Source organism: Lactuca virosa, chromosome 3 (genome assembly GCF_052849685.1).
Source record: "Lactuca virosa cultivar CGN04683 chromosome 3, Lactuca_virosa_CGN04683_v6, whole genome shotgun sequence".
NCBI classification, from domain to species: domain Eukaryota; kingdom Viridiplantae; phylum Streptophyta; class Magnoliopsida; order Asterales; family Asteraceae; genus Lactuca; species Lactuca virosa.
The window spans coordinates 284,562,087-284,572,600 of record NC_136428.1 but is presented as its reverse complement, the minus strand read 5'-3'; positions in this window follow the sequence as shown (position 1 = coordinate 284,572,600).

Sequence of the window (10,514 nt, the reverse complement as noted above, 5' to 3'; positions counted from 1 at the left end):
TATTGAAAACCGGGCCCTGCGAGGGTTGAGCTTCAAACCGAAAAGATAAAATTTTCGGGCTCTTCGGGCACTTCGGGACATGTTTTGGGTGTTGGGAATGATCCCGGGGCTTCGGGGGAAGTTGAAATAGCTAAAAATTGGATTTAGGGATAAAAAGTGTGAAATTTCCAAAATTACCCGGGAGGTCTCGCACCCTTTATATAGGTGCGAGCCTTGGATCCGAAGCAAGGAGAAGCGAGCACGTGGCTCGCATGCGAGGGGGGACAAATGGCGAAGCTCGGAAGGCGCCAACGCTTAGCCACGCGTCGGATCAGGAGAGGACCGCGCCTTTGGTACGAGGTGGTTGCGACATGCATCGGACACGGGGCATCTCGCATGCGAGGTGACGTGGCCAAACCCCAGCCATGCGAATTTTCTCGGATTTCGGGATTTTCTCGATTTTTGTGTCCCAAACTTCTAAAATCCATAACTTTCGCATACGGGCTCCGTTTTTGATGTTCTATATATGCACGCGTAGGTGAAATTATGCTCTACAACTTTCGTTTAGACTCCGTTGGCTAATTTTGAATTTATTTTTAATATTATTATTTTTAACAGACCGGGACAGGAAAATCCGTTAAAAATTCATAACTTCTTCATCCGATGTTCGTTTTCGTCTGTCTTTTTACCGTTGTATTAACTATTAAAGAGACCTTCAATTCTCGTTTAGGTTGCGTCGGCTAAAAAATCACTCGATCTTTATTTCGAGTTTTTAGCTGTCTACTGCTATTCAGAAACTTAGAAAAATCATAACTTCCTCATACGAAGTCAGATTTGGACGTTCTTTTTATGAAAATTCTCGGTTTAACAAATACAACGACTTTCATTTAGATCACCAAGGATAAAAAGTAGTTTATCAAAAACTCACTTTTTACGTCATTCGGCGTCGTGCCGGTTTTGTCGCGGATCTTCGTTTGATCATAACTTTGTCGTTATAACTCGGATTTCGATGAGGTTTTCGCCTAATTGTTTCTAACGAGATTCTTTACAACTTTCAATAATAAAATTATACTTATTTCGAATTTTATATTTTCGTTAAATTTCAATATTTGACTTTTGTTCGAAATCTCATAAGACTTTCAAAACATTCTGAATGATTCTAAACATAGTTTTATTTCATTTCTAGTAAAAATTATCTGTTAGAACTCAACGCTCAAAATCACATAATATTTCATAATATTATTCATTTTTAAAATTACATAACACGATAACTGAACGTGTATGTTACATGATACTACACATGAAGTTATCCACCCCCGAATGTTTCCGCCGTACCGGTTTGGGGGTGTGACACTTTTGGTGGGCTACTTACTCTGATTAAGTCAGTTTTGGGATCCATTGGTAGTTATTTGATGTCCATATTTTTTGTTTCGATCACGGTGTTGAATTACTTGGAGAGGTTGAGAGCTTCTTTCTTTTGGGGAACTGACCTGGATGATCGTCGTATGCATTGGATTTTGTGGGATAGAGTCCTTGCTTCTAGATGATGGTGGTTTGGGAGTTGGTAGTCTTTTTTCCTTCGATGACGGTGGCGGTTCTTTCATTACCTGGATTTGTTGTGGGTCAGGGTGGTGAAAGTCTTATATGGGTTGGATGATCACTCTTCTCCTTTGATCCCAAGGAGATCTTGGTTAGGCCCTTGGAATGTTATTAGACAGATGTTAGCCAATCTTAAAGATTAGGGTTTTGGTTTTCATGCTCTATGTCCTATTAGGATAGGGTATAGGACATACACTTCCCTTTGAGATGATATTTGGATGGGGGATACTCCACTTGCTGTTTCCTTCCATAGAGTGTTTGCTTTGGATAATCACCGTACTTCCACTGTTACAGACCGTATGACGATTGGTTGGGATATGGTCAATTTTAGACGGTTGAATAGGGGAGGTATTGAGCAAACTTAGTGTGATTCTTTCTTGATGTTGATGCATGGTGTTCAGCTTCATCCAGTTCCAGATGGATTAGGGCGGACTCTGGATATTTCTGATATTTTTTTAGTCTCTTCGGCTCGTTTTTCTTTTGATAGTGGGTTGATTACTTCGGACGATATGGATACTAGATGGAACAATTGGGTTCCTATTAACCTCACCATTCTCATATGGAGAGTGCAGCTTCATAATAATCCTATGAAAGAGAGATTATCTTCCAGAGGCATTATGGTTCAGTCGATTATGTACCCGATTTGCTCTTGTGCAGTGGAGACTATTGATCAACTTACAGGTTGCTCTGAGTTGTTTGATATTTGGAGTCAGATTGCTATTTGGTGGGGGTTATGTCTTCCTGATCAGCTGTCTGTACAATCGTTACTCTCTTGGTCAGATGGTGTCAAGGGGGGGGGGGGGGGGAACTGAAAGGTGTTTGATGCAGTTATTATGACAATTTTTTGGAATATTTGGAATTTTCTAAATTCCACCATTTTTCGAACGACTATCCTAAAGAATTCTTTTTTATTTGATGATATCATTGATAAGTTTTTCTTTTGGGTTTCTAATAGATACAACAAAACTAAGTTAGGTTGGATCGGGTGGCTTCATAACCCTGCTTTAGCTTCTATTTTGAAGTAATTATGTTTTTTCTTTCTATTTGCTAGTTTAATATAATTCAATCGTTCTTAAATAAAAATTAAGAAAAATAAGAACCATTGAAGGAATGAAAAATAAAAATGCATCTCCACTGAATCAATATTATCAGGTAATAATGAATATTATCATGTAATAATGAATGATATTTTTCAAAGAATATTTCGTTTCATTGCTTTGTAGCAAACATTCATAATTTTTTGTATTTCAACGTAATATTACATTCATTACATCTTCAATTACTTCATGACAAACACTATCTAAAGACTCATTAATAAAATCTCTATTTGTCTCTCTCAAATATAAGTTTATCGATTCCTTTGAAGATATGATCGTTCTTTGGACGCCTTGATTTTTTTTCATTGCATTGTTGACACGAGAAAATATTTTTAAGAAAATATCAATATTGTTAAAAACGTTCGACGTTGCCTAGTCGGTAGACTAGGGTTAAAGGATTAATTGACTAGTCGGAGATTAATCAAGGACCCTAAATTTCTAATTTGTTGCTTTCTAAAAAATTAAATATACAAATATCATAACAAAGTTCGTAAAGACAACTAATATCATAAAAAATAGATTAATATAATTAATATAATACTAATAATTCTCATATAGGTTCTATTGACATATAACTTTTTCATAATGTTAAAATTTCATCATTTGCTGCTATTTCGCTCATTGTGTAATAAGTGATTAATCGTTACGCGTCTTCAAGTTGGTCGAGTAGCATCTAGGGACTAATCGAAGATGAATCAGCACTTAGTCGTGATTTTTACAACACTGGAAAATATACTCATTTCGTTTATTTAATTGTGATTCATCCAAATTCTTTAATCTACTCTAATAAATAAAAATCGTTTTTGCCACATGTCATATTCTAATTCATTTTGTCACATGGTTATTTTAAATTAATTTTTTTACATGTGATTTTATGGTTTTTTTCATTATATTTAATTTCATATAATATTTAAATATAATACATGTAATAAATGTAATAATAAATGAATATCAATTTCATCAATATAATTTTCATTTTAATTTCAAAATTCCTAAAGTGAAACTCAATTATTTGCATTGTTTATTTATTTTAATTATTTGTTTATATTAAAAAAAGAAATGAGCATTTCAATTTTAGTAATTCAATATGTTATTTTTCTTAGAAATTCACACTAACTAAATGTTTATATATATATATATATATATATATATATATATATATATATATATATATATATATATAATAAACCTGGATAATATACGGTTCTTACAACTAGTCTTTATAAAATTAATAGTTGTCGAAATAAATAAAAGGGTGTTCGTTTTGTTCGACGAAGGTATGACTTGGGTCCTTAGGTATTCTATGCATTCGGAGAAAAAAAAGGGATAATGACTTATAAGGGTAATATATTTTTTGATTTGTATACATTTGGCCATTGAGTTTTTTCGTCCACATTTACCCCTTTAACTTCCTAAATTGTACACATTCAGTCCTTATGACCAATTACTCTAGGTTAGCTGGGGAAAATGACTTAATAAGGTAATATATTTATCATTTTGTACACATTTAGTCTTTAATATTTTTGTGCACATTTAGTCCTTAATATTGTTTTGTATCAACATAAGTATTTTTTTTTGTACTCATTCAGTACTTATGAATGTTTCTTTTAGCTTTTTCACACGACATCTTATATAAGACAATCATTGATGAAGTGTTTGGGGTTGTTGATGCTTATGTCCATCGCGATCTCGACTGCTTGGTTGCGTAGGTCTTGAGTGTAACAACCGTGAGATGGGCCAAGATGAAAAGTTATGTTCGGGACCGGCCTCACGACGTGAGAACTGCTGCAGCCCAAGCCCATGATCTTTTAGGGTTTCCTTTGTATTTAAGCACCTCCAAACCCATTTTAGGGTTTCTTATCAGCCTCCAAAGCCCTTTTCACCTCAGAACACCCTACCATTTATCTCTTGCTTGATCCTTGGTCATTTTGGAGCCTTTCTTTGTTTGGAAGAAGAAGAAAAGAAGAAGAATAAGGTAATCTTTTGTATAGGCTTGCCAGGAATCATCATCATCATCACCTTACATTCTTTTTGGACCATTGTAAGTATCAAAGCTTCCACCTTTATTGTTTTATGAGGCTAGGTCTAAGTTTTGTCCCACTTTTCTCCTTGGTGGAGCAAGTTTGAATGAAAGGAAACCATAAAGTTGTCAACTTTATGGGTTATAAGGGTCTTAGGAGTGTTTTGGAGTGTAGATCTAGAGAACAGTTGAGTTTTGGAACCTTGCATGAAAGTTGGATGTCTTTTTCTTCAACTTTTCACCCAAATGAGATCTAACATATATTGGACATATATGTCTTAAAAGTATCGACTTTCTAGTTGGACTTTTTGCTTAATGGATTAAGGACTTAAAAGTTGGACTTTTTTCTTCAGACTGTCCTCACGATGTGAGACATTGTGACAACCCGAAATTTCTATCTTGTAAAGTCAATCAATTCAATGAAAAGTCAGACTTGTTTCTATTATCTTTTAGCAATGTTAAGGGTCTGTTTGACAGTTCTAAGCCTAGTACACTCAAGGTTTGTGTGTTAGGAAGTGTTAGCTCGAGTTCTTTGAGTTGCAATTGATCCAGAAACTCCATCAAAAGGAGTTCACGGCCACATCTAGACTCGTGGCCGTGAACAACTCCCCTATATACATGAAATTGGCTCATTTTATTCACTTTTTCAACTCCTTCAACTCTAGCCGTGAACACTCCCTCATTCTCTCTCAACTTCTTCAACCGTGAACACTACTCAAAGCTACCAAACTATAAGTATCTCTTCCATAAGCTTGTTGTCCATTAAATCACTTGGTTCCACCCATGAAACAAGCACCAAAGTGCATGATCTTCAAGAGTTCACGACCGTGAACCCTTCATTGGGCCGTGAACCCTTCATAAGATCATGGTGAGGTCATGAACCCTCCTTCCATGACCGTGAACCCTTCTTAGATGCAAGGTTTGACCGTGATCACTTCATCCATGGCCATGAATACATCATAGAATCAAGGTTGGGCCGTGAACACATCATGTGTTCATTGGCGGTGAACCCTCCTAAGGCCGTGAACATCCATTTGTTTGGCCGTGAACCCCATTCAATCAATCATATGTGATTGTAACACTTCATAGCAAGTGTTTCCTAGTGCCTAAGGTTGTTTCCCTTAGCAAGTTAGTTGTTATATACACTAATTGTTTAGATATATGTGTCATTATATGCTTAATAGGATCCGTTTGTGCTCGAGACTTCACTTGGCATATTTAGCATCCTATATCGATCTTTCATTCGAATCACTTACTACAGGTTAGTTCATACCCCTACAACTAAACTTTTAAATGCTGTTTAAATGCTTTTAGGGGGGAATACAAGTAGAACACAATGAAATTGTGTTAACCATTTACATGTGAAAACAAAATCCAAAAGGATTTCTTATACTCAAAACTTGTGAAAACTCTTTTAAAGCTTTTACAAACTTCTTTTATATCAAATAATATCCGTCTATCTATTTACGTATAAGTATTCTTTAACAGACTTAGGACTATTGCTAGATACCTTGAATCCTCCTCCTTGTTTGGTTGTGGGCTCGGGGTAGGATCACTAGTCTGAATGTCGGTTAAATCATATTTATACTTATTAAATACATATGTGGATATTAAACCCATTTTTAAGGTTCATTCTTAACTTAGTTGCTTGGTGAGTAATTGAGTCTTTTTCTATACATCAGTATCAGTCAAACAATAATACCAGTAAACTATAATAGGTATAGTTTAGAGGATTACTACTTACTACTTCTAGAACAGTGAAACTTACAAGAGTCAGTTCATACATGAGTCAGTTCAAACATACTATAACTGGAACAGAAGGAACATACTATAACTAGAACAGAAGGAACATACTATAACTAGAATAGGAAAGAACATACTATAACAAGAACAAGATAACATTAATGTGAGCCACTACTTCATGGCATGGCAATTTACTGCTATGTCACGTTTTGTAAACAAAGTCTCCTGGAGGGAGAGCGTGAGTTTGTGTATGGATCTATACGGGATTGACCATCCTACACCTTGCTGCTAGCTACAGTGGGACCTGCAGGTCTACGGGTGACGAATGTCATACCATTTTCGACGTCTTTGGAACGTCGTGTTTTATACTAGTCAATCAAGCATGGTTATAACCTCATCACATTTTACCTTAATTAAACAGATTGGTTTCAAGGTAGTTAGTACTTCAGTAGTTACTTTATACAATACTACTGTACATCTTCATTTTCCCATTACATTCATATAGTGATCTTCTCACATAAAAGGTAACGTAAACTAATTCTGGTAATGATAGTCATATACTTGGGAAAAATTCTTTTTTTTTTACAAAAGAACAAACATACAAAACAGTCGGGTCTTGGTAGAAGACTACTTTCCATTTTAGTAGAAAATATAGGATTTTCTAGGAAGTATACAAACATTTACATCAAACACTTAAACACATTTACATCAAACACTTACAAACATTTTCATCAAACTAATGCAAACAATTGACACAAAAATACTTATGAACTCACCAGCTTAAATGCTGATCTACTCTTTCAAAATAACTTGTATTCTCAGGTCACCAGTAGACAGGTACCGATGACCAGGTTTTTAGAAGACGGAGCATGTTCAAGACTCGTCTTTTATTTTGATTCATATTTTGGTGTCTTTCAAACTTTACACATAACACACTTGTATTAAATTATATTATTAATGCAATGGATGATGTTGTTGCTTGTTTTACTATTGTGCATTGTATGATACTGTACATGACGTCCTACGCCCCCGAACGTTTCCGCCGTTCTGGTTTCGGGGTGTGACAGATTGGTATCAGAGCTTTCTTTATAGTGAATTGAGTATATAAACCCATAAAAGATATACACTATAAACACATCGGGATTAAAACACTCTAACCAAGAGTTAATACTTTTAAAATAATAAAATATTTTAGTAAAGTATTCATACAAGCATTCATACTAGGATTAGTGTCATACTAGAACAGAACAAAAGTATTGCGGTTGTTGGACAACAAAAGTAGGCTTGGGGACATATAATCAGATCTGGGAGTGATAGAGCCTGATCAACTATATCCTTCCGAGATGTGATTAGCATGTGCCTAGGAATGGTTGTGGTGTTGCAGCAAGTCTAAAAACTTACCAACACTACTACAATGAAAACTTTTAAACATAACATAAACTTAAAATACTATAAGAGTATTTTGTGGTTCCATAATTACTTGTGTGAAAACTAAAGGGTCTTTACTAGTAGGTCAATAGTTGCTGAGTGGATATGCTAAGGCTATATATGACTGAGGTGTCATAGAATTAGAATCTGTGATCTTTGCTTTACTTCCTGTTCCTTGTTTGGTTGTGGACTTAGAGTTAGGGTCACTTATTCGAAGGCCTATTCTATCTTGGTTACATATGACTGGTATGAACTACGCAAGTATTGAAGTAACTGGTAAGGATCATCTTATAATTATCTATAGTAGTACGTCTATTATATGTTTCTTACACCCGTTTCTCGCTTAGATAACATGGATTGATTTCATCTCGCTGGCGACCCGTACTTTCCCGATCAAGGGCATGGTGGATGGCTTGATGCAGAGCCCGAAGAAGAAAACCCGGTGGTCCCAGCAGAAGAAGACCCCGAGGAGAATTCTGATGAAGAGAATGAAGAGGATTTCCAAGAAGACTCGGACTCAGAACCGGAGGTCTATAATCCACCCCAAGTTGTTGAGAACCCTAACCCTTGTCCGACTTTTCAAGGCTTGACGCCTCTGTGGGCGGTGAACTTGGGAAGGTGGAGCCACGAGCAGGGACAACCACCTCCGTACAACGGAGACCAGAGTTACTATAACTTGAACGAGGGAGGCTCAACAGACAGAGTCCTTCCTATCTTGGTGTGTCGAGTTACTCGCAATGCTGAGCAGGGAATAGCAAACTTCGACCAACTCATGGAGATCCGTGCAAACTCCAGAGTCAACACAGTTCGTCTACGTCATCTGACCGATGAACAGAACTTAGAAAGGACTCGCACTGATGCCCTACAGGTAGAGCTTAATGCCTGCCAATCTGAAGTATGGGATCTTCGTCAAAACCAAGTGGTTCTGCAAAGGCGTGTATGGGAAACGGAACAACAGCTGGCTGAATCTAGGGCTGAGTCAAGTACCAAGCAGAACAACCTTCCTCGCGAGTAGAGCCTACTCTACTATGTCTTTTGGATATAGCTTAGGTCTATGTATAGACTCTAGTACTAATTTCCTACTTATGTTAAGACCTTGAAACTTTCAGTCTGTTAGATCTTTGTGCTGTAAAAATTTTCTCATTTCTGGTTTGATGTAAGACCTACTCCAAGGTCATTTTTCCCGAACTTATTACTATTGGATTAGATGTCTAAGCCCATAACTATTATTGGTATGTATTCGACCCGAGAGTAGCATGGTCCATTTGGGTTGCATCGCATCGAAACAATTGGATAGACAAAATGAGAAAAAGGATACTTATGATTATATTAATTTATTATAAGTTCTACTATATTAATATGAACTCATATTATTTAATTAGTATTGATCAAGAATTAATTTAGAATTAATTTAGAGGTCAAAAGGAACTAATTAAATATGGACTCTTATTTATATATAGGATGGGCCAAGTTCATTTAGGTTGGGCTAAGCTTTCATGGATAGTCCATGGAGTTTTAACCCATGGATCCTATAGAAATGAAAGGTCATGGGTATTAGGGTTTCATGAATGTAACCCTAATCCTCCACACTATATAAGGAGGTCTCTAGTTCATGAAATTGGCACTAGTGTTCTTATTTTCTAGTTATTCCAAGGGTTTTTGGTGTTATGTGAACCATTTGAGGTGCAACACTTGGGGCACTAAGCTCTTAAAGGTTCAAGACTTCAAGCTCCATCAAAAGGTATGTCATCTAACTAGACTTTTGTAGTATAGTTGCTCCATTGTATGTTAGTTAGGATGAGAACCTTGGAAAAATCATATTTGCATGTATAATAGAGAAAACATAGATCCAAGGTTTTTAGGGTTGCATGTACACCATAGGAGTGTTAGAATGCTCAAAAACCCATCAGTGGTATCAGAGCCAGGTTTGTTTTCAATTATCTTGATGCAACTTACTTTTCAACAACCAAGAATCTGCCCAGACTGAAAACTCGACGAGTTCTGGCGAAAAAACTCGACGAGTTCATGTGTTAAAGCATGAACTCGATGAGTTCCTTATAGAACTCGACGAGTTGGTCTTCCAGTTTGCATATTTTCGTGTTTTAAGGCTGGAATTGGTCTAAAATCATTACCTTAAAATGTTTTGGACTTATAAAACCTGTTTTTTGATGTGGTAAAGATTATGGTAAACTAATTTCAAGGTTATTATCAAAATTTCAAGTTTTATATGTGTTTATATGATTCTTGAAATTGTTGATATGATTGTTCATATACTTATGAGTTTTGGTAGATCATAGGAATTATTTGCAAATTGTTTGTTAGTTAATTCTTGATCTAAATGTTTTTAATGGAGTCCATAATTTGTCAAAGTTATGGATTACCAAAAGTCATTTCTTTTAAAGATCCATTAAAAACTCATAGGTTACATAATTGAAGAGTCTTTCTCATAAATAGTTTAATGGACTCCATAACTTGTCCTCAAGTTTTGGATGTTCAATAGTCTCTTCATTAAAGTTTTTAAAACCTTAGTTAACCTCATAAGTTATGAAAATCCAAATGTTTTTGAATTGTTCAAAACTTGCCCTCAAGTTTTGGAATTTGTAAAGTCTCATACACACTTTAATTCCATATCCTAGAGTTTTAAAAGT